Here is a 24,142-nt window from a genome sequence, read left to right on the forward strand (position 1 = left end):
TCAGAGGATTCAAAGAGTACCTGGAGCCAGGTAAAGCCTTGGCGTAGACTGGACCGTCTTCCCCACAGCTTACTGATGAGGAAATCAGAGCTTGGTCAGGGCAGAGTCTTTGCCAGATGCCACAGAGATGCTTGGAGGAGGCTGACACCAGAGCCCAGGTCTGTTAGTTGTCCGTCACAATCCTTATCAATCTGAAAGGCAGAGTTGCCCATTTCCAGCCCGACACCGTGTTCGGGACTGCACAGTGATGCAGAGCTGGGAAGTCCTTGTTTCTTGGCTTCCTAGCTCCTCTGGAATTTTGTCTTGAGGGTCGAATTTCACAATTTTGAAGGGCATCAGGTCTGCCCACGAGATGGTTAATCTCAATTGTCAATTTGATTGGATCAGGTTAGTTATCAACTAAGAGACATACCACTGGGCCATTTCCAGGAAGGATAAACTGAAGGGTAAGGCCCCCCGCCACCCAGAGGGCAAGCGACCCTTCTAGCAGCAGGGCAGATATGGAGAGTTGTGAGGAAAAAGCAGGGCTCTTGCTGACCTCCTTCCCTCCTTGCCAGTCAGTGCATCTGCCCTACTGCTGTGGCCCTTCGCTGACATCAGAGCACAGCGTCTTCAACGTTCCCACGTGGGCTGAAGGCGAGCAGCTAGTCCAGACTGGGCTACTGAGGTGTCCAGCCTTGTGGGCTGAGCAGCTTCCAGGTTCTCAGAGTTTCCATCCTGTGGGCAGCCACTGTGGGATGACCCAGCTTATAGTGGTTAAGCTTTTAATAGATACTCACTTCTTGGGTTCTGTTCCCCTAAGAACTTTGACTAAAATATCCCATAGGAGAAAGTAACTGGGAGCCTAGATAACACATTTACTCCAGGGTCATTTCACATACAGAAATAATTTCCTATTTATGTGCTGCCTGGTTCACCTGGGTATGACTGTGTGCATTTCTGTGGGTACGGGGCGCTGGTATTATTTATACCTAGATGGAGGAGTCTGCTTTGTGTAACACCCTCAGCATCTGGATGAGGTCCAGTCTGTGTGTGTGTTTTTTTTCTCCCCATCTGCTTCTGGTATTTTAAGTAAAGAATGTTTGGATCCATATCCCCCAAGCCTTGTTGTAAATTGTAAATCATGTCATTATATCTGGTAAAGCCACAGCGTCAAGCAACGATCCACACAGCCACGAAGATTCTCTGGAGTCATTTTCCTGTTCTCGTTGATCAAGTTTACATTTTCCCTCTGGCCATACGCACGCATTAAATGGCACTAATTCAGCGAGAAAGCTCATAAGGGATAATATTTCAAGTGGTACAAATGGCAGTGATGCCTTTACAAGTATCTATTTAATAATTGCCTCTGCTTTTTACCTGAATCTGCCCCTCGCCTTGTCTTCACTTGAGAGAAATGGACACAGAATAGGGCAAGAAAGAGGGAGGGAGGGGGCAGGGTGTTCTACTTGAATTATGTGTAAAAACAGGAGCAGCTCAAGTAAAAAATTGTGTGGCTGCAATTATTTCTTCTCCTGGAGGGAATATTTATCACTGGAGCCTGAGATGGCAATGGGACACCACAGTCCAGTACTGAATGGGCACTTGCAGTGGGTAGCCCCACTAAGGACTCCACAATGGGGTACCACAGTCCAGTACTGAATGGGCACTTGCAGTGGGTAGCCCCACTAAGGACTCCATGGTGGGGTGCTGCAGGCCAGTACTGAATGGGTACTTGCAGACAGACTTAATCAGAAATCTGTGGCAGAACTTTATCTAAGGCATTGATTTTTTTCTTTATAGTCTTTTGATTTGGGTGAGAAATTTTTAGTCATCTTTCAAATTCAAGTATATGGCGAAGCCTGCAATTCATGGCTATTCAGAATGTTTTTTCTAGAGATGGTACATCTTTGCCATTACCATGCAAAGCCAAAGAAGGCCCTGTCAGCTGCTGGGAACACTTGCTAATTCTCCCCTAAAGAGATGGGGTATACTGGGCAGAATTGAAAAGGGAGCTAGAGCTAAAAAGTGAGTTAGTTCTGCTCTTCTGACGTTGGTCACCTCCATCGTCAGTGTGTGCTCTCTGGAGTCTTTGACTCTGCATGCTTTGCTTATGAGATGTATTCGGGCTATGGAGCCTGGCATAGTCTCTTGTTTTTCATAGCTGTGTTACATAACATTGTTTATTAGTGATTATTGATTCTGTCTACTTTTGATAGACAGTGAGCTGTTCCAAATTTGGTGTTTATTAATAATCGTGTTATAAACACTCTTGCTCCTGACTTTTGATGCACATGACATGTCTTATGTAGGCACGTGCTTAGGATGGAATTACTGACTTCTAAGAATTTATGAATGTTTGCATTTAGTTAAGACTTATAGTTTTTCAAGTGGTTTTACCATTTTAGATTCCCACCAACAGTGCATGAGAATTCCAGCGGCTCTACATTCTTCCCAACTTTAGTATTGACCGTGTGTGAGCGTGTGCACACGTGTGTGTGTGCATGAAAATGTGTGTGCATGCAGAGGACAATCTTGGGCGTTGTTCCTTTGAAATATTGGCCACTTGTTATTTTTCTTTTTTGAGACAAGTTGTCTCATTGGCCTGTAACTTACCAGTTAGGCTATACTGGCAGGTCAGTGAGCTACAGCGATGCTCCTGTTCCTACCTCTCTGGTTCTGGGATTGCATGCTACCCCACCTGGCATTGAACTCAGTTCCTCCTGCTTACAAGGCAAGCATTTGAACACCTGAGTAACCCACCCAGCCCCCATTTTGTTTTCTGAGGTAGGATCTTTCTGTGTAGCAGAGCACGTAACTGGCTCAGGCCAGCTTCAAGGTCACAGTCCTTCCTTCTGCTTCTCTGCCTGGCTGCTGCAGCCACAGGTGGGGCTACCATTCTTGGCTGTGTCTGTGGAGTTTCAGTTTTATCTGAGATATCATAAAATTCACCTCATTGTGTGCCAGAATATTTTTATTTTCCTATAAATAGTGCTTTGCTCTGGGAAGCAGTGAAGTTATCAGAACTGGTTTGATAGATTTGAGTCTTAGGTTTTGATAGGTAGAAACAGGAGAGTGCTCAGTCTAAGTTAAGGTTCAGGCTTGCTCATTTTAACAGTTAGCTTGTTGTTGCTGGACGAAAGCACCTTATGGGAAGAAAGGTTTTATTTCAGGCTCACAGCTTCAAAGGGAAGCTACAACGTGGAGGAAGGAGCTGGCTCATTCCAGCACACATCCACAGCAGAGAAAGAACTGAGCACATGGTAGGGCCGAGCTCCTAACCCCGAGGTCTGGCCAGCAGCACACCTCCTTCAGCCAGGCTCTGCCTCCCGAAGACTCCAGCAGCTGGGCACTAAGTAGGAAGCTTGATCAGAAGTACCTGATGCCCTGGGGACGTTTACATTGAAACCACCACACTCACCAGTGAGGTGACAGTTTGGGAATTGTGGGGTTTCCCAGCAATGGAAGCATAAAGTACTACTCCTAGCTTTGTGGGAAGGTGGGTGCTGTTCTTTCTTTTGGTTCTTTCGTCAGTGCTGGGTGATTTCCTCACATATACTAATTTGTTCTTTTTCAGATATCTGATGGGAATGTCTACAGATCTGCAAAGTTTCCATGATTAATTTTTTCCCCACCTATGAACTGCAGCAGTCTTGGTTTCCTAGGGTCTAGCTCCCATCTCCAAGCAGGGTGTGCTCTGGGCTCTGCCTGAGTTCCCTGACTCTGGATCGCATACTGGGAATTCAACCAAGGCATCATGCTGAGGCAGTCATAGGCTCACCTGGCTTGTCCACTGTTCCCAGCTGCTCAACGGTCAGTGTGTGCGCACATTGCTTCATGTTTGTTTGCTCTTTGGTATAATTTTCAGGTGGGAGGATAAATCTGGTGCATAGTAGTATTTGAATTTCTTCATATGAAATGAAATAAAATAAAACTGAATTAAATTATAATCAATAATGCTGACTATACTGCAAATTTCCATAGCTATATGTGGATAGTGTTTATACCATTGGATTATGCAGACATAGACCATTTCTATCATGGTAGAGAGTTTAACTGAAAAGCACTGCTATAAAAGTATAATTTTTTGGTTTTACAAAAATACATGGGAAGTAAGATTCAAAATAATATTGTTTTCCAACAAGGGAGTTTATCTGGGGTGTTTATTCTTGACTTTCACATTTCTACTAATTTTTAAAGAAACATCTGAAGAATTTTCAGGAAAAAATTTCTAGGATATTAATTGCAATACTGAAATGCTATAGCAACTGAGAAGTGACATATATAAAATTTGTATATTTTCCACTTATGAATATTGTTTATTCACTTCATTATTATTATTATTATTATTATTTTCACTTCATTATTTAATTTCTTCCAGTGATAATATTTTTCTGGGTAAATCCTCAGACAATTTTCAGTAGATTTATTCCTATTTACTTGATATTTCTTAATTTTTTTGTAAGCAGCATAACTTTAAACTTCTATTTTCTAATCTTTTCTATGTAATATATAGAAATGTAACTTATTTAGCATTTTGACCTTTTAATAGTGGCCTTGAACTCACTTATTAATTTTTATTTTTTATGCACAAATTATTTTCTGAATTTGTATATAACCATTTTGATATCTTTGAGAAATTATGGTTTTACATCTTTCTTTATAATATGTAGGGTTTTTATATCTTTTTCTTGTTTTATTGCATTGGCTAGGATCTCTGTTGTTAAAAAGTGGTAGTGAAGGGCTGGGGAAATTGCTTAGTGGTTAAGGCATTCACTCGAGAAGCCTAAGGACCCCGGTTCAATTCCCCAGGACCCACGTAAGCCAGATGCACAAGGAGGCACACGTGTCTGGAGTTTGTTTGCAATGGCTGGAGGCTGGCGTGTTCATTCTGTCTTTCTCTCTGCCTTTTACTCTCTCTCTCTCAAATAAATAAATAAGAAATAGTGTAAAAAAAGTGCTAGTGAAAATAGGCACACTTCTCTTGCTTGTGATCTCAGAGTAAAAGCTTATTATTTTCTGGTCACATGTGGTATGTATTATTTTCATTTAATGATTCCCTTTATCAAAATTAATGTAAAAGGGGGACTATTGTTAGCCGGGCGTGGTGGTGCACACCTTTAATTCCAGCACTGGGAGGCAGAGGTAGTGGATTGTCATGAGTTCGAGGCCACCCTGAGACTACACAGTGAATTCCAGGTCAGCCTGGGCTACAGTGAGACCCTACCTCAAAAAAAAAAAAAAATGGCAGTGGGGGATATGATCAAAGCACATTTTGTGAATATACTATCATGAAACTCATTATATTTTACAATTAATATAGACTAATAAAATTATTTCCTATATTAAATTAAGGGGACTAGAATGTTATTACTTGCTGAAAATATTTTTAAATTATGAGTTAATATTGAATGCTATTTATTACTCTCTCTGAATAGATTGTGATGATGATATGATTTATTCTCTGTTCTTTGACAGTGTGATAAAGTTTTGTATTCTTGGAATAAAATTATTTGATTCCCATAATTAATTGTTTTTTAAAATTTATTTATTTTTTATTTTTTTTTAGTAATTAGTTTTGTACTCAGTGAATACAGTCAAGTTGGTACTATTGTTAGGCTCATCCATGTACTACCCCCTCCCCATGGCCCCTCCTTGTTGAGGTATGTGGGTCGTGCATTGTGGAGTTAGCCCACAGTTATGGGTAGGAGAAATGTCTCTGCATATCATGACGCAACATGTGGCTCTGACATTCTTTCCGTCCCCTCTTCCATAAAATTTCCCTGAGCCATGTTGGGTTCATTTTTGGTCTGCTTCAGTGATGAGGTAATGGGAGCCTCTGGGTCTCTAGAAATCTGATATGATAGGAGCTGATTTTTCTCTTTGTCAATCTCCTTCATCCTTGTGCTGGTACCCGTTTCACCAAGAGAACAGCACCCTTGCTTGTTTCGCCAATTGTTCTTAGTTTCAGCCGGGGCCTTTTTGAGGTATGATGGGCTGGTTCTGTCCTTAGGATCTGTTTCTATCTGAAAAAGAGAAGCAGATTCTCCAACGGAGAGTAAAGTTAGCACCAGACAAATGGGATAATCCTTATTTTTTTTTTATAGAGAACTTAATAGGTGTAGGCCTGCTTATAGCCCATGATTGGTGGTAGCTTGATAGTGGAGAACGGGCTCATGTTTGGATATGGTTCTGACTTGTTTCCCAGCTCCAGCTATGGGTCCTGTACCACTGAGGGGATCAGTTAGCCAAATCAAGAGCAGTTGGTTTCCCAACATGGCTGTGCGCCACTATTGCACTTGTGTGAGCATCACAACAGGTTATTTGCTGCTAAGTAGGTTAGACCATGAGTTGCTTGGATAGATATTGGTCATTTTCCCCCAGGCGCCCATGTATCACCTTCTGGCACTAGACGCACTGACTGTCTGGGGACTGACTCTCTTCCAGCTTCCAGCCATCACATTCCATTTTATGTGTCGACCACATACAGTATCTTCAGCAGTAGGGTCTTACCACTAACCTTTGGTGGGTCATCAAGTACTCTGACAGAAATCTGTCTTTCTTTTAGGAAACCTTGTAGGTCTCTCCGATCAAAAGCTCATTGTAGATGAAAGCCACAAGGCAATGGTACCATAAAATTCTGCATCCTAAAAGGCAGACCAAATGGTTGATCCTTCACCAGGCCCTTGGAGAGAACACCTGAGCCACAAGACACTGGAGAGGGTATGATGAAGCCTGCCATAATTTACTTTATACATATACATATACATATACATATACATATACATACATACATACATACATATATATATATATATATATATATATATATATATATATATATATATACACACACATACATACACACACACACACACACACACATATATATATATGTATCTCACTGGATTCTTTTTTATGTTTTAGCAGGCTTTTGAGTTTACATTTATTTTTATTTTATTTATTAGAGAGAGAGAGCAGATGGAGAGAGAGGTAATGGATGCATCAAGGCCTCTAGCCACTGCAAACGAGCTCTAGACACATGTGCCACCTTGTGCATCTGGCTTTCGTTGGTACTGGCGACTTGAGCCTAGGTCCTCAGGCTTAGCAGGCAAGCTCATTACCCGCTAAGCCATCTCTCCAGCTCAAGTTTATGTTTATAAGAGATATAATGAACAGACATCTATAAACCCGTTGCCGTGTATATGCAGATCTCTAAAGTCCGTGGAGTTCTGACGCCATCATCGGCTGTGCACAGTGCAGGCTGTACGGCTGAGAACGGCGAGCCCGCATGCTGGCGCATGCTCTCTTGGGCCCGAGTTACATTTATATCAGTTTCAATCAAGTCTTACTTATCCAATCCTTGTTGGGTGACCACTTTTGTTTGGCTATTGTGAGTAATGGTTCTTGTCACATCCATATACAAGTATGTGTGTGAGTAAGTACTTTTCTTTCTTTTAAGCATATAGACTAGGAGTGGAATTGCTGGATCTATGGTAAATTTTGTTGTTTTTAAAGATATTATTTTACTTATTTGAAAGAGAAAGAGGGAGAGAGAGAGAGAGAGAGAGAGAGAGAGAACAAAAGAGAGAGAACCCTGGGCACACCAGGGCCTCCACAGCTGCAAACAAACTCCAGACATATGCACAACTTTGTGCATCTGGCTTATGTGGGTCCTGGGGAAGCAAAATAGAATCCTTTGGCTTTGCAGGCAAATACCTTAACTGCTAAGCCATGTCTCCAGCCCAATTTTGTTTTTATCACTTTGAGGAAATGCGAAGCTTTTACAAAAAGTGGCACCATGTTACAGAAGCAATATACGAGGGACCCAAGTTCTCACACCTCCATGGACACTGCTTTCTATCTGCCTTTGGGTTTTATTTTTTTGATACAGCGTTTTACTATGTAGCTTAGGTTGGTCTTGAACTTGAAATCTTCCTGTCTCAGCCTCCCGAGGGCCAGAATGACTGGCATATGCTTCCAGGCCTGGCTTGGTCTGTGTTTTCCATGCTAATAATCTTAGTGAGCGCATGTGTAAAACACATGTCTATTCTTCAGTCACTTCCTGAATACAACTTTTGGGGCTTGGAGGAGGCTCTAGACTGTGTCCTGACAAATAACCAGGTTCTTTCTGGAAGAAAAATGATTTTTAAATTGGACCTGGGCAGAAGCGCTCTCATGTCTGCTACTGTGGGATGAGAGACTTGGACTTGGTGTAGGGCAGAGTCCAGCACACACTTGTGCGCTCAGAGACGCTGTGCATCTGCTGACAGCCAGCTGGCCTGGCCTGGCATGCTTGCCCACTGGGCCCCCCCGGGTAGAGCGTTTTTTCTGTTGTGTGCGTGTCTTCCTCATCCTTCACATGTTTGCTGGTTGTTCTGACCAGCGAGCTGACCAGGGAGCTCCAGTGACCCTCCCATCTCCATCCCTTTAGCACTGGGGTCATAGGCATGTGTGGCCACACCCCGCTTTCTACATGGATGCTGGGGACTGAATTCAGATCCTCAAGCTTGCTCAGCAAGTCCTCTTAGCTGCAGAGCCACCTTTGCAGCCCCACAGATAGCAGCTTTCAACAACAGAAAGGGTACTTCACAGGGAGCAAGAATCTGACACCTCAGAAAAATGCGGGAGAACCTAGAATTAAGTCCGTGAAATTCAGAAACACATTTTAAGACAATATTCTGGGTTAGCAGTGACCTGGACGATCTCTCTAACTTTCCCACGAAAACGATGTGAGAGGAGCAGGAAGCAGAAAGTAGGCTTTTTGGAAGCGCTCCTCATTGCCTCGCACACTCAAGCTTCTTGGGAAACCACACCCTCGTTACTGCGGCTCACGCTTTCTCCTGGGCAGGGGACTGGAAATGGGCAGAGACCGAGGGCAGAATTCCACAGCAGGCTGACAGCTAGGAGGCTGTGTCTGCCTGCAAGTGCCCAGTAGCCCTTTCATTCACGGAGCACAAAGCCTTCCCAAGGCTTTCCTAGAGGGACTGTTATCTCCAGCCCGCAGACTGAGAAGCCCCATGCTTGGAGGACGCTGGGCCTCCTCGCCCTTGGCGGGCACGGGGTGATATGGCAGCACCACATTCCCGGTCCAGGCCTTCTGCTTCCAAACCTGGGCCTTATCTCCCACACCGTGCTGCCTCTTGGAGTCTCCTGGACAGGATCGTGCTGTTGAAATGAGCACAAGTCCAAACTTGGGAGCCTGGGCTTCGAGGGCCGGCACCACTTCACCCTGCTTCTGGCCACCACCTCTCCTCCTCTGCCCCTGGGGCCTCCATGGATGCCCAGGGAAGCGGAAAGCCATTTCCTGCTTCAGTGCGTCCAGACAGGCCTTTTACCCACATCCCCAAATTTCTCTTTTCTCCCCACTTTATTTTCTGCCTGCAGTTATTTAAGTAAGATGTTTGGGTCCAAAACATGTATATGGGATGATTTTCTCTTAGACTTGCTTTGGTGAGAGAGTCGCCATCTCTGTGGTTTCGTTATACATTCATTCATCCATGCCTCCATCCCTCCATCAATATCTACTTATTGACCTCTGACTTTGCACCAGGCACACTCCCATCGAATAACAACAGGCACTCTGGCCCAGAGCTTCTTGAATTTCTCCCACTCATGACCCCTTCTTGCCTGAAAAACGTTTATGTGACTCTGGGTATTAGTCATATGAAATAGATACACAAACTGAATATTTACTGACAACAAATAATAAAAAATTATCTTAAAACAATTCTTTGTTTTTCATATAATTTTACTATTTAATAAAGATGAAAACAGATTTGCATACTAATGAGATGAATGTTGATTTTTACATAAAGAATTAGGATGTTTGAGGCTGCAGGGTATGGGGATCTTTGATATTTTTAGATTTGACTGATACTTTGATTTTATAATTGTCAATGCTGAGAATAAAGCTTTGTGTAAAATTCTTACTACAAAGTGGCAGATATATATTTAGAGTTATGTTAAAAAATTGTTGGAAATGTTGTCTTAATCCCAAGCCAAAATTCATTGAAAAAAATTTTTTTTAATGAAACTCAAGCCAGCAACTCAAACATTAGTTTAAATAAAACTGTTCCAATACAACACAACCTACAAATTGCTGAAGAATGGCAGTAGGAAAATAGTAAAATCTTACATTTCCACAAAACAGGAAACTGCAATTCACAACGTCCGATGGTCTTGACAGAGCTGAGGTGCTTCGGGCAGTTTGGTGGTGTGCCGTGGGGTGAGCGCACCCACAGGGCAAGTGTGCCTGCTGGGTGCTCATAACCGAGGCTGCAGCGAAGTCACAGGACCTGACGTGAGCAGACCCACCTCAGACTCGTGACACATTAGGCTATGAATTAAGTTTTGGTTATTTCGTTTTCAGAAAGTGGTCAAATTTTTCATTACATATTAGTTTATGAATTAAGTTTTGGTTACTTCATTTTCAGAAAGTGGTCAAAAGTTTCACAACCTCTGCATTCATACAGAGTCACAAAGTACAGTTTAACAAGCCGGGTTCTCGACTTCACAAGTCCCTTCGGTGCCAGGTGGAGGTACCTGGACTCCATTCTCTTCTGCCTTCTATGAGGCTTCCTGATGCTAAGAGACAACTCACTCCTTACAGACCACCTGCTCCCAGGTGACTGGGCCTTGCCAGGTGTGGCTCACCTGCACCTGCAGGGGTCAGTGCTCAGGTGAGGCCCAGCACTGAGAATCCCACACTACTCAGCATCCTGTCTCCCGTACCACGCAGCTCTCCCGTGCACTTAGACTGCCCAGGTCAACACTGCGCTGTGTGCAGAGTTTCCTTATAACCCTCTGTCTTCTTTCTAGGAAGCTGGGTGAGCAGAGCAGGTAAGAACACAGGATTCAGATCCAGGAGACTGAAGGCCCGTAGAGCGTACCACACACGGCTGTGAGATCACTCACCTCAATATCAAATGTGAGGAAAAATGCTTCCCTGCCTTAGTCATGGCCTTCCAAAGGAACAGAACCAACAGACTACTTACATTTTGAGAGATGACAAATTTAAGGCCAGACCCTCATGCAGGAGTTGCTACTGAAGCCTTGAGACATTGTTTCTTCATCGCTAAATTTTTGTCTTCTTGATGCTTCTAATGGACTGGCTGAGACCCAGCTACATTATTGAGGGTAATGTTTGTAGTTTATTCATCTATTTATTGCCACAGTGGGGATGGAATCTAGGGCCTCGTACATGCCAGGCAAGTGCTCTTTTCCACTGAGCTATATGCATGCCCCAGCCGTTTACTTATTTATTTATTTTATTTTGACACAGAGTCTTCATGAATTGCCCAGGCTAGCCTTGAACTCACTCTGCATCCTAGGTGGATCTTGAATTTGTGATCCTCCTGCCTCTGCCTCCTGAATAGCTTAGGTTACAGGCCTGTGCCACTAGACCCTGTGAGTATAATCTTTACTTAAAATCAAGTCAGGCACGGTGGCTTACTTGCAGTCTCAGCACTAGAGAAGCTGAGGCGGGAGGATTGCTGCCGGTTCAAGGCTAGTCTGGACTACACAAGGAGCTCATGCTTAGCTGGGCTATGCAGTGAGACCCGGTCTCATCTGTTCAGACCCAGACGCCATTGCAGAACCGGCGGTGACATGAATAGGCCAGCCTGCAACCCAGTTCCATGGAGACAGCAACACACACTGTGACCACGCAGACTTCATCAAAACAGAGATCCAGAGGCTACAGAGAACGCAACACTAAATTAGAACTCTATCTTGCTCACCAAGGCTCAGGAAACATAGTGGAAGAGGGGGAAGAAAGATTCTAAGAGCCCCAGGGTGGGTGGGGATACCATGATGCACTGTGCTCCACCCACTTCTGCAGGGACTGACTGATGTCACTTGGCCCCACAGTGCTACCAATAACTCTACTGAGATAGACCCTCAGCAGAATTGGGGTAGGGAAGAGGGGATATTAAAGTACAACCTTTTATAAAAAAATTTTTTCAAAAGGAAGAAAAAGAAACAGATAACCCCAAGATATTATTTCACCATGTTCCAGACATAAACATTATTAATTCTTTTTACATACTCAACTTTGGCACCCTGCACAGGGCATGGCTTTTGGACAGGCCACATTTAAAGTGCCAACGAGTGCTGGTGTTTCTGGTATCCGATGTCACAGGCTACATCAATATCTCTTAAAGTTCAGGTTCAAATAACTAACTACAATGCAGTCACAGGGCTTGGGCTGGGGTGACAGTTTGTTGATAACTTGTCATAGGCTAGGATGGACTGAATGTGGTTCACAGACCTAGACCTGCCTGTCCTGACCAGTCCTCAGGAAGACGAGAGTGGACATTGAAAACAAGTGTTTAAGAAGGTTTATACCAGTTAACATAGCAACTTTACAGCCTTGGAGTCTCATAATAAAAAAATGGTGACATTGTGTCATGCTTTTATTTTTATTTTATTAGAGAGAGAGAGGCAGATAGAGAATGGGCATGCCAGTGCCTCCAGACCCTGCAAACAAACTCTTGACACATGAACTTCCTGTGCATATGGCTTTATGTGGGTACCAAGGAATCAAACCATCTCTCCGGCCTCTGTGTCATTTTTTTTCATTGAATATTTTGAATAATTCATTTGCATTGTGCTTTAAAAATCCCTTCCATCTCTGATGGGATGGAAATGCAGAAGAACTGGTCCCTCAGCAGGCCTGTGTTGAGAGGGGTGTCCCTGGCCACGGAGCAGTCGGGAGAGGCAGACACTGGAAGGCTATGTTTTTAACAACTGCTCAGAAATGCATGGTTAAGTCTTTTGAAATTAGGTCAAAACTCCAAGAGGTGTAGACCTTGTTTTATTTTTGTATTTTATTTTATCCTTCCTCCCAACCAAAATGCTGTGTCCAGAAATCTGGGTGGGTCTTCATAGCAGGGGCAGCTCTGGTCCCTTCAAAGACGTAATGGGCACCCTGTGCCACTCTTGCAAGCCAGGGCACGAGGCCCCCACAGCCCTACTTCTTCTTGAGACCTTTTGTGAATCCTCTGGGATCCTGGGAGTTTCAAGGTTTCCTCTGATCCTTCACACAGGGAATAAGACTTTTCATTCTCCATCTCTTGGAGCAGACAGGAAATCTATGGTTTTTTTTTTTTTTTAAGAAAAAAAAATCTCTAGAGCCAAAGAAACTCTATTTTTTCTTGTCCTTGCTCAAAGCTTTTATAGAACATCTTGAGCTTTCAAAGGCAGTGCGTGTATTGATTTTTTGTCCCTGACCCCCAGGGCTCATTGCTGCTGTGTTTTGGGTTGAGGATCTCTATAGAAATCCCAGTGGCCCCAACTGGGGAAGCCTTGGTGATTGGATGATACTGGAAGCAGTTTCCTTATATAAACCATCACAGATGTCCTTTGTAATTTGTCTTCTTCTCTCTCTGGGAGGTTTTCCTCACAAGATCTTTGCTGTGTGCCTTGAAACTTTTAAACCAGCCTTCAGGTCAGGATTTCTGCCAAGGAAGTGGCGGGCTCCACCTCTGTTGTGCCACAGCTGCCAGAGATGCTCCATCCACTTCCCGTTCGTTCCTGAAGCACCTTCCATCGGGAGGCCCACGTGGAGGGGGGATTCACGGCTCCTCGTGCATCAGTGGACCAGCTGCCTGTCTGCCAGGGCTGCTGAACAAAACTCGGTAGACTGGCTGGCTTACACATGACCCATTTTTTGCTCAAGGCTCTAGAGGCCGTAGGGCCAGGGTCCCAGCGTGGACAGGCTGGCCGCTCTCCTGGGCTCGCACGTGGAGGCTGTCATCAGGCAGCCTTCCCCCAGCATGGGCCTGGCGTTCCTTCCTGTTCGCCCCTTCTGTTAGGTCAGCTTTGCTTCTGATGGCCTCATTTCGCCTCAGGTATCTCCTCAGTGGCCCTGTCTGCAGAAATAGTCATTGAAGGTTAGGATTTCAACTCTTCAGTTTCAGAGGGATATAATTGAAGGTTGGGGTTTCCATAGTACATTTTGGAGGGCTATCATATCATTCATGCGTCCTGTCCTGATGGTCCCCACCTCTGAAAGTGCGTCTTGTTTCTGCTTGTGGTGTCAAGAAGGTCGCATGGACGGCAATGGACTCTGTCACAGATTGCTTTCTGCTCCCGACTTTTCATCGAGGTTTCCAGGAGTTACTTGAACCCCAGCTTCTCTGAACATGTCACTCATGTTTCTGGATTTTCTCCCCTTCGGAGGCCATCCTGCCCATCCTTCCATGACTCTTTCATTAGGTGGGAAGACAGTTTCTACTCCCAACTTTTCATCGAGGTTTCCAGGAGTTACTTGAACCCCGGCTTCTCTGAATATGTCACCCATGTTTCTGGATTTTCTCCCCTTCGGAGGCCATCCTGCGCATCCTTCCATGACTTCTTCATTAGGTGGGAAGACAGTTTCTAGTTACCTTAATCCTTGAACCAGTCAATTTCTATGATTTAGCTCTCACTTCTACAAGCTAATGTCTGTACTAGCCTGATGGGGTGGAGGTCAGAACCAAATCATAATTACTTAAAGAAGGGCTAGTACTTAGTATAGCACCTGGTTTGCAGAAGGATATGCTAGGTACTCAGTATAGCACCAGGAACTCAATGCATGTTAGTTTCTTTAAACTTTTTAAAATTTTTATTTGTTTACTTGAGAGTGACAGACAGAGCAAGAAAGAGGAAGATAGAGAGAGAGAATGGGCATGCCAGGCCTCCAGCCACTGCAAATGACCTCCAGATGCATGCACCCCCTTGTGCATCTGGCTTACGTGGGTCCTGGGAAATTGATCCTTGAACCGGGGTCCTTAGGCTTCACAGGCAAGCGCTCAACCGCTAAGCCATCTCTCCGGCCCCCTCGATGCATATTCTTTACTACTGTAGTCAACCCTTTCTCCAACCAACCAACCAGTCATTGCTAAGAGTTTTCTGCTTTACTACTTATGTTCCCTCAAAGACAGCAGATTTAGTCAAAGATTGTGGCAAATGGCTGAGTCTGTAGATACTTGCTTGGGGACAACCATGAGTGACTTTCCTGACCCAGTCCCACTTAGCATCTGGTGGATTCAGACCCTCTCTGTGGGTTCTGGAATCATACAAGCAGGGAGTCCGGCTTTCACTTCTCCAGGCCCCACCTTTTCTCACGCCGACCCATTGTGTAGGATCCTCTCTAAAGATAACCCCTTCTGAGAGACTGGCCAAGGCCCTGAGTCAACAATTAGATTTTATCATTTTATGCAAGCCAGAGTAGCATCTCTGGGAGGGATGTTAGGCAAGTTCTTCATAAATACTTACCAATTAGAATCACATACATCAAGTTTGTGGAATAAAACTCGATCGTCCATATACAAAACAGTCCTTGCCCATGGGCAGACTCTCATCCCCATTCTGATTTTTCTATTGGGGTGCCAGTCCCCTGAACTCAGAACCTGAGGGAGGGGGCAGGGGCATGTTTTCATACCTCTAATTCAGAACCATAAGTAGACACGGTGTTATGTAACATTGCGAAATTGGCCCACTTTAGAGTCATTTTAAGTACACGGAAGCCTTGGTGCTTCCTGTGGGTCACCTGAATTCTCAGGAGCATGAGAAAGTGAACCAAATAGAGTGTAAGCAAACATCCCAGTGGGATTTAACTTCTGTGGTGTCCTCGACTTTATGTCCTTGCAGGCATGAGAAAACTGTGGGAGAGACACGGTTCTCTGCTTCTACTCAGGCCGGGCTCACTGCCCTTCTGCCGGCTCCTAGCTGGGCTCCCGGGAGGGCGGGTGCACGGGCTGGACTGCGATCCCCTGGTCTGTCTCTACTGACGTCAGTCTTTAAGACCTGCTTCTCTGGAATGGGAAAGGTGTGTCCTCAGTGTCCTCCAGTTCCTGACTTTGATGGACACAGGGCTCATCCTTGTGTGATGTTGAGGATGCAACAGCAGCCCTTCTTGAGCTGCCCTCCAAAGTAGCCAGGGGCCCTGCGCAGGTCCAAAACCTCCCCCAGTGTTACATGGTGCAAGTCAGGGGACCTGTGAGTGGGACACTTGGCCCAGCAGGCCCTCTAGAGCTCCTTCTCCGGCTCGCAGCCTTCCAGCCCGGGCTGCGGCAGCTGCTCTTCTCCAAGGGGAGGCGACCAGATGAGCGAGGCTCTTTAGAGACACCGCTGACAGCGTGTGAGCCTCTCAAGAGGCATCAGAACAGCTGCAAAATATGATAAAAATCACTTGAAAAGTTCATTGATTTTTTGCGGCAAAACTGCAAGTACTTCACTTTATAATAATTGTTCCCTCACGCTCTCGAACCTTACACTTGAGCTTAGGGGGGCGTGTGGGTCAGGCTGCATTCAGCAAGCAGGCCCGCCCAAGACAATGGTGCATGGATGAGGGGACACTTTCATCATGAGCTAATTTACAAACCAAAGCAAAACAGACTCAGGTTTTGTCTAAGATTATTAGAAGATGTTAATTCTGGGCTTAAATGATTTCTCCCACTCTTTTCCCTGAGCTCACAACAAGGACAAAAAATTAAAAGGAGCATGGGCTTCATATTGTCCCCCCCCCTTCTTATCTCCCTAATTAAATTTTGTGACTTGGCATACACGGGTGGGCGGGTTGTGTACTTCGCTCGTCTTTTCTCTCTAGGACAATGCTCTTGTTATTCAAATTCTTTTTGCTTCTTGGTGGAAGCTTCTAGCACCTAGATGAGATGGCTGCAGACCTTCCCGCATTTTCCCTGGCTCGGGAGCAAACATGAAAGCTTGTTATGACTCTTCCTCTGTTCCTCGTTGGTCTCCCGTCCGGAGGTCTCCATGGCCTCCCAGCAGCAGGAGTAGCTGCAGTTTTGCCCATCCTGTCTCTCTGGCCACACTGTCCTCCAGGCTGGCATAACCCCGTGGCCGCTAGGATTGCAAAGTACAGGAGCAAACAAAGCCCAGACTGGACTCACGCTCAATTATCCGCATGAGCAGAGGGCTGATCCAGTACTCATGTCAGCGGGGCTTTGGGATGCCGTGTGATTTGCACAGCTCACATTTACCTGGCGGCTTCTGCGCTGCCTGGGTGAGTCGTGCTAGCATTTTCAATCTGTCTGTGGATTGTACCCCAGGAATGCGCAGGTGTCAAAGGGAACTCAGAGCATCAGACAAGGGGGTCGCATGTCCAGACCACGGTGCTGGATGGCCCTCCCAGCACTCCATCTCCTGGCCATTTCTGCCCACTTGTTTCATCCATTCAAAGCATCTGCGTAAACCATAGAATCTCAACTCATTTCTACTCTTTCATGGCAAGAAGTGGGCAGTTCCCAGCTGATTTATTTACTGAAGAAGTAGTTCTTAGATACCTACTACACGTTAGATTTCAAGAATACTGCCTCTCCTCTCTACTGCCTCCCCCCCACCAACAACTGTGTCCAGGATCAGATTATCCCTACTTACTGTTATGGAAATTGATTAGCCCTAACCGCCTCATCCATGTCTCTGTGTGGAGGGAACATTCCAAGTCCAACTTACTCAAAGGACTTGAACATCAATAGGCTCCAGTCACCTTAAGTTCCAGGTGCTCAGCCCCCACCAAGTCCCATACAACACATACAAGGTGACCTCTTGCACAAGTTCCCCTCCTCCTATCCATGAAAGCCCTTAAGATCTCCTTCCTCCCCTTACTCATGAGTCCAAAGCTTAATTCTCTCTTTCTTTGGAGCCCCTAAGTCTCTCCTGATGTGGGGAAAAATACCTGGGCCCAAGACACTGTCCACCTTGGTCCTCTATTGTGAACCTCCAACCTCCCACTAGGCACCACGCTTAGGGCTGGGGATCAGCTGCAGGGTCTCAATGGAACGGATGACAGTCCTGCAAGTCTTATCAGTGAGGATGGTGAGGGTAGAGTTGGAGACTGGCGAGGCTCTTTCAGGCCACCTGTGGGGAGACCAAGGGACTCCTTGGGGGACAGGAAAGGTTTTCAAGATGGGAGAACATACTGCCTGAGGCCTAGAAACCAGTAGAAGCTGTTCATGGATCTGTAGGGAAGGTGTTCTAGGCAAGAAGAGCACCTTGTGCTGACAGCCGGGAGCAGGTGGGTTGGAGGGTCTGCGCTGGAGAAGGGGGTGGGGCGGGGAGCTGTGGCAGGGTGGGTTGGAAGGTCTGGGCTGAGTTTCCTAGAATGCTAAGTGCTTTGGTGAACCAGGTGAAAGTCACTGAACAACTCAATCCCGCTTGTTTCATAGGTAAGAAAATGCAGAGGTAGGGGTCAGAGGTGGGGGAAAAGGCCATTGAAAGTTGACTAACTACATGGTGGTGAAGCTGAGGTCAAAGCCAAGCAGTTTAGTGTTTTACTGTATTCTACAGTAGCCTCCCACAAAGATCATGCCGTATAAAAAATCAGGGCACCTAACATTTATCTATACAAATATTCCCAATATCCCACAATCTGGAACTTCTTTAAAGGGTGTATCAAGAAGCATCTGATATTGATTTTAGAGAATGAGAAACTAATTTTCAACTAATAAAAATTATATATCTCAGCTGGGCATGGTTGCTTATGCCTGTAACCCCAGCGCTTGGGAAGCAGAAGCAAAAGGATTGCTGTGAGTCCAGGCCCTCCTGGGCTGCACATAGAGAGTTCCAGGCCAGCTAGACTTACAGAGAAGATTCTGTCTCAAAATGCAAACAAACAGGGTCTGGAGAGACGGCTCAGTAGATCTTGTGCTTGCTGCACAAGTGTGAGAGCCAAAGTTCAGATCCGAGGAGTTCACATGAAAACCCGACGGTGTGTTCTGCAGCCTAGCATGCCTGAGGCAAGGAGAGAGGAAGAGACCGAGGAGCCCCCTGCAAGCTCGTGTGCTGGAGCACACTCATGTTCACACTCACACATCACACACCATCCAACCGACCAACACCCAGTCAACCAAGCCAAGTTAAGACCCACACAACAAGAGAAAAATGTACAATTCTCCCTTTGTGCTAATAATGGCACAGTATAGCCCTCCAGTACATACTATTTGGATTACATTTTCACCTTCTAAACATATCTAGAAGATTTCCATCACATACAAGCAGAATTTACATGGATACTCTTGTGAAAATGTTCTTGTAATTTCCTTCCTTCTCCCCTGGAGTTCACAAAGAGTAAAAGTGTTTTGGCTTTGTAGAGTTCTTTTCTATATATATATGAGAAAGAGAGAAAGAGAGAGAGAGAGAAGGAGAGAGAGAAAGAGGCAGATCAGGAATGGGCACTCAGGGTCTCCAGGCACTTCAAATGAACTCTGCATGCATGTGTCTCCTTGTGCACCTGGCTTACATGTGTACTGGGGAATTGAACCTAGGTCCTTAGGCTTTGCAGGCAAGCACCTTAACTGCTAAGCCATCTCTCCATCCCTGGCCCTCCTTTTTAAGGGATTTTTCAGGAATGGTGATGGGTATGTACATGATTATCTCAAAGAAACTTCTAAGAGGCCAGTGAACGCTTTCTGATTTAGATCAAGTAAATCACATGATTTATTTATGGTTCCAGGTGGATGGTGAGGCTTAGGCTTGCAACAGGCCAGTCATACCTGGGCCTACTGGAGATATTCAGCAGAGAGGTACATGGATAGAGAGGTCATCTACTTGGGCCACATGGGGACATGGTATAAATCACATGTGGGAATCAAGTGCTCTGTGTTGAGTTTTTTGAGCCATGCCTCAGGTATTTTTAAACTTGTGCTATAGGGAGCTGCTGGGTCTTTGGGCTCCTAAATCTGTCCAGGTCTATTCTGGTGTGGAAGTAGGAAGGAGGCAGGTGGAGGGAGAAGTATGGTCATCAGGAGATGGTGTGGTGATCTTAGGAAATTCGTAGCAGGGGCAGCAGAGAGACACAAAAGAGTGGTTCTGCCAGATGCTGCCTAGACTTGTTGAGAACGGTGCCTGGGTTTCTTCTTGAGCAACATGGTGGGCCACCGACCCAAAGCAGGAAAGAAATAACGCATTGTTCCCAGCCATAAGGAATTTCAGATGCTGACCATCTATCCGAATTGAGACACCAACCAAGCAGGTGAGCAGAGATGCTTCTCCACGAGGAGCTCTGTTTAGGTGGTAAACATCAACTCTGAGTATTATCCACACACAGAAGGCAATACCCACATTTTCTATTTCTTCATTCTCACCACAAGGAAGCAATGTTTTGTTTTGCTCATGGTTTCAGAGAGGGAAGTCCAGTTGCTTGGTTCTGTATTTTGTTGGGGATGAGGGTCTTTACCTTACAGGGGACAGAAAGCAGCAAGCAAGGGGGACACAAGGGACCTTGAACAACATACTCTCGGAACCTACTTCCTGTAGCTCCTTTAGTGATAGAAGGATTCTCAAAATAGCCTAAGGAAACGTTGGAGTCGAGCTCAGGAAGGACTTTCTAACACAGAGAGGTCATGGGGTGTTACCTGTGAGAAACAGTCATCAGGAGAAGCTTGGGAGGCTGCCCTCTCTCCATGAAGGCTGGAGCGGAGCAGTTCAATGACTTCTCAAGGTCTGATCCAGCCCTTGCTCATCGACATGGTGGCTCTGTCCTTTCCAGCTGTCTGCTGTGGGTACAAAGTTTTGCCTGCTGGAGCTGTGAGCCCTGAGTGAGAACCTCCCAGCTCTGCACCACTCTGGGCAAAATGGGATGCTGAGGCAGCTGGCTGACCTGAGCCTGCTGGGGATTTTAGGCCAGCACTGGCAGGATCTTCTTATTCGCTCTGACTGTTTGACTTCCAGGGGAGGCCTGTGGTGTGTGGGGTGGTGAGCCCCTCCTGGGGCTCTTCTGTCTCCATGAGTTAACTCATCAGGAGCTTCCTGACATCCTCTCTCACCGGGCAGATACTGACATCTGTCCTTATTGCATGTCACTGGTTATGCCTGGATGACTGGATAAGTCACTTCCAGAATCAACTATCGGATCTGAGCCAATTACAGCATCCTAGTTGTGGTTCAAGTTACTGCGAACCTGTTTGATCATTTTTGAGTGCAGAATAAACTAGCAAGAGGTGTATTCCAGACACGTTTATAATTTATTGTGGGATAAGATGAGTTCAATTGAATATTTTGTCTACTGCAAAGAACAATTAGATGAATAATAACTTGTTTGCTTGCTTCATAAATATTTTAACAGAACAGACTTGACAATAGAAGTAGTATGGGACCCACATACGTCTTCAGATTCATAAATATGAAATACCTTCACCTCTTATTCAAGGAGGTATTTTTGTAAGAGTGATTACATTTACAGAGACTGTTTTACAAATGGCTGTTGTAGGTGTGTGTGGATCAGCATGTGCTCAACCCAGGCCACCACTGCATTAAACTTCTATTATTTAATTTTTCCAAAAGCTTTTTTTAAGCAACATAATGTTGTCTTTATGCTACTATAGCAAAATAACTGAGAAGACAAACTTTAAGAGAGAGCAGGTTTGCTTTAGCCCACAGTTTTGGAGGTTTCAGTGTGTGGCAGGTTGACACTGTTGATTGTGGGGCCCATAGCGGGGCAGCACCCCACAGTGGGGAGCACGTGTTAGCTGGGGCTGTCACCTCATGCCTAGGATATGAATGAGGAAGATGAAGAGACCAGCACTCCGAGCCACATTGCCACAACTTTTACAAAACCTCCTATGGGCCCGTCTCTACAAGGCTGCACTGCTCTCAATGCATGGTCTGGTGGTTTGGATGTAAAATCTGGGAAGGGGGCTCACAGAAGTATGCCATATTTTTAACAGTGGCCACCTACAGCCAGAAGGGGGCTGTAGCAGTATGGATGGAATTCAAGTTTACCTGTCTGTCTGGAAGGTACAACAATCAGCTCATGTGTTTGTGATTGGGCATCTTGCTTAGTCCCCAGCTGGTGGAACTCTTGGGAAGCAGAGCCTTGCTGGAGGAGGTGCATCACTGGGTGGATCTCGAGCACAGGGCACTAGGTGGTAAGAGTTAGCACTCTTGCTGCTATGATGAGATGTGACACCTCGGCTTCTTGCTCTGCCACACTTTTACTGCCATGATCAAGCTTCCCCTTGAAACTAAGCTAAAATAAAGCCTCTCCTCCCATGACCCACTGCTGGTTGGGTGGTTTGTCCTAGTGAGAAGGTGACTGATGGAAATGCCCAGCAGGGGATCAATCCCTTTGCGAGGGGCCAGTGTTATCCAGACCATAGCTGTCACTTTCCTCTTCAATTTGAACTGTTACTTTAAACTTCCTAAATAAGTGATGAATGTATTCTTGTTGTACCTTCCAGACAGACAGGTAAACTTGAATTCCATCCATACTGTTACAGCCCCCTTCTGGCTGTAGGTGGCCACTGTTAAAAATATGGCATACTTCTGTGAGCCCCCTTCCCAGATGTTACTGAAGGGGCCATTTAGCAAAGTTCAAGATCACAGACTCAGGAGACCTGTGCTCCTGATTGCTTGGGAGACCTTGGGCTCTGCTTGCCTTTGAACACTCCAGCTCTATCTCTTATCAGCTGAGTGACTGGGAGTCCTCAACTCTATGTCCCAGCTTGCTCACCCAAGAAATGCCCATTTCATATGACTGTGTGTGTTGGGGGGGGTGGGTGTGCAGATACATGTACTGTGATCAAATGCAAAGGCCAGAGAACATTGGATGTTTCCTCCTTTTGCTCATGCATGTGTTTCCTTGAGACACAGTCTCTCACTGAACCCAGAGCTTCCATTTTCAGTCAAACTGATGGACTTGAGCACCCCAATGTCTCTCGCATCTCTGCAAGAGGGGCTACAGGCATGTGTGACCACACTCAGATGTTTACATATGTGCTGAGCATTGAATTCAGATAGTGTCAGACCCTCATACTAGGGCAGCAAAGACTCCACCCAGCAGAGCCATCTCCCAGTACTTTGGAAGGATCTTTTTGTGAAGATTAAAATAGTTAAGTTTAGTAAAGCATTTATAACAATGTATGACATAATACAATCCGTGCTCATAAACATTACATATTGAAGAAAATTATGTCATACTGTAAATATGTTTTAGCATTGTAAATGAGTGTATATTTTCAAGCATCTTCTGAGATAATTATGTTGACTTTTCCCTCAATGAGTTAATGCAATGGATTACATTAACAGGTATCCACATTCAGCCATCCTTTGGGCTCAAAACCACCTTGATTCACTATTCTTCATGTGTTGCTAATTTGATATTTTTAATTTTTATTTATTTATTTGAGAGAGAGGCAAAGAGTGAAAGAGAGAGCATGGAAGAGAGAGAGAGAGAGGGAGAAAATGACTGTGCTAGGGCATCCAGCCACTGCAAACGAACTCCAGATGCATGCAGCACCTTGTGCAACTGGCTGATGTGAGTCCTGGGGAATCGAACCTTTGGCTTTGCGGGAAAGTACCTTAACTGCTAAGCTATTTCCCCAGCCCAGTAATATTTTATTTAGAACTTTTATGTATCTCTTCCCAGAGGGTGTGGGGCAATAGTTTCATGGTTTTGTGTTGTCTTTGTCCCGTCTTGATTTCAGAACCAAGTGTATATCACGTGATGGGTTCAGAAGTTTTCTATATTTTTTAATGTCATGGATCATTGGATCTGAATGGTATATTTTCTGATCTTTGAATGTTTGAATTTCTCCAAAGATTTATATTTCTTATTTTACTATTTTAGTGATTTCAGAGAGAGAGAGAGAGAGAGAGAGAGAGAGAGAGAGAGAGAGAGAGAAGGGAGGGGGAAGGGAGACAGAATGGGCATACCAGGGCCTCTAGCCAGTGCAAAAGAACTACAGATTCATGCACCACCTTGTGTATCTGGCTTACGTGTATACTGGGAAATTAAATCAGGGTCCTTAGGTTTTGTAGGCAAGCATCTTAATTGCTAAGCCATCTCTCCAGCCTTATATTCCTTTTGGACAAAGTTATAATTTATGTATTCCTTTTAAAACCATCATTTTAAATCTAGACCTTCAAATTTACAGGCTATTGTAGTCAGCTCCATGTTTCTGGGATGAACATTCAACTAGACACAGTTTATGGGAAGAAGAGATTTATTTCGGGTGTGCATATCTAAAGGATGTTCCGTCAGTGGTGGAAAAATGAAAGAGCTAGCTTTCTTTCATGACGTTCCGTCAGTGGTGGATAAAGGCAAAAGCTAGCTTTCTTTTACAGTCCCAAGCAGAGAGACAGCATCAACAGCCAGCACCACACACAAAGAGCCAGAGCTCAAACTGGGGGTTGGAGCCAAACCCTCTCCCAAACGTAC

Source organism: Jaculus jaculus, chromosome 1 (assembly GCF_020740685.1).
Source record: "Jaculus jaculus isolate mJacJac1 chromosome 1, mJacJac1.mat.Y.cur, whole genome shotgun sequence".
NCBI classification, from domain to species: Eukaryota; Metazoa; Chordata; class Mammalia; order Rodentia; family Dipodidae; genus Jaculus; species Jaculus jaculus.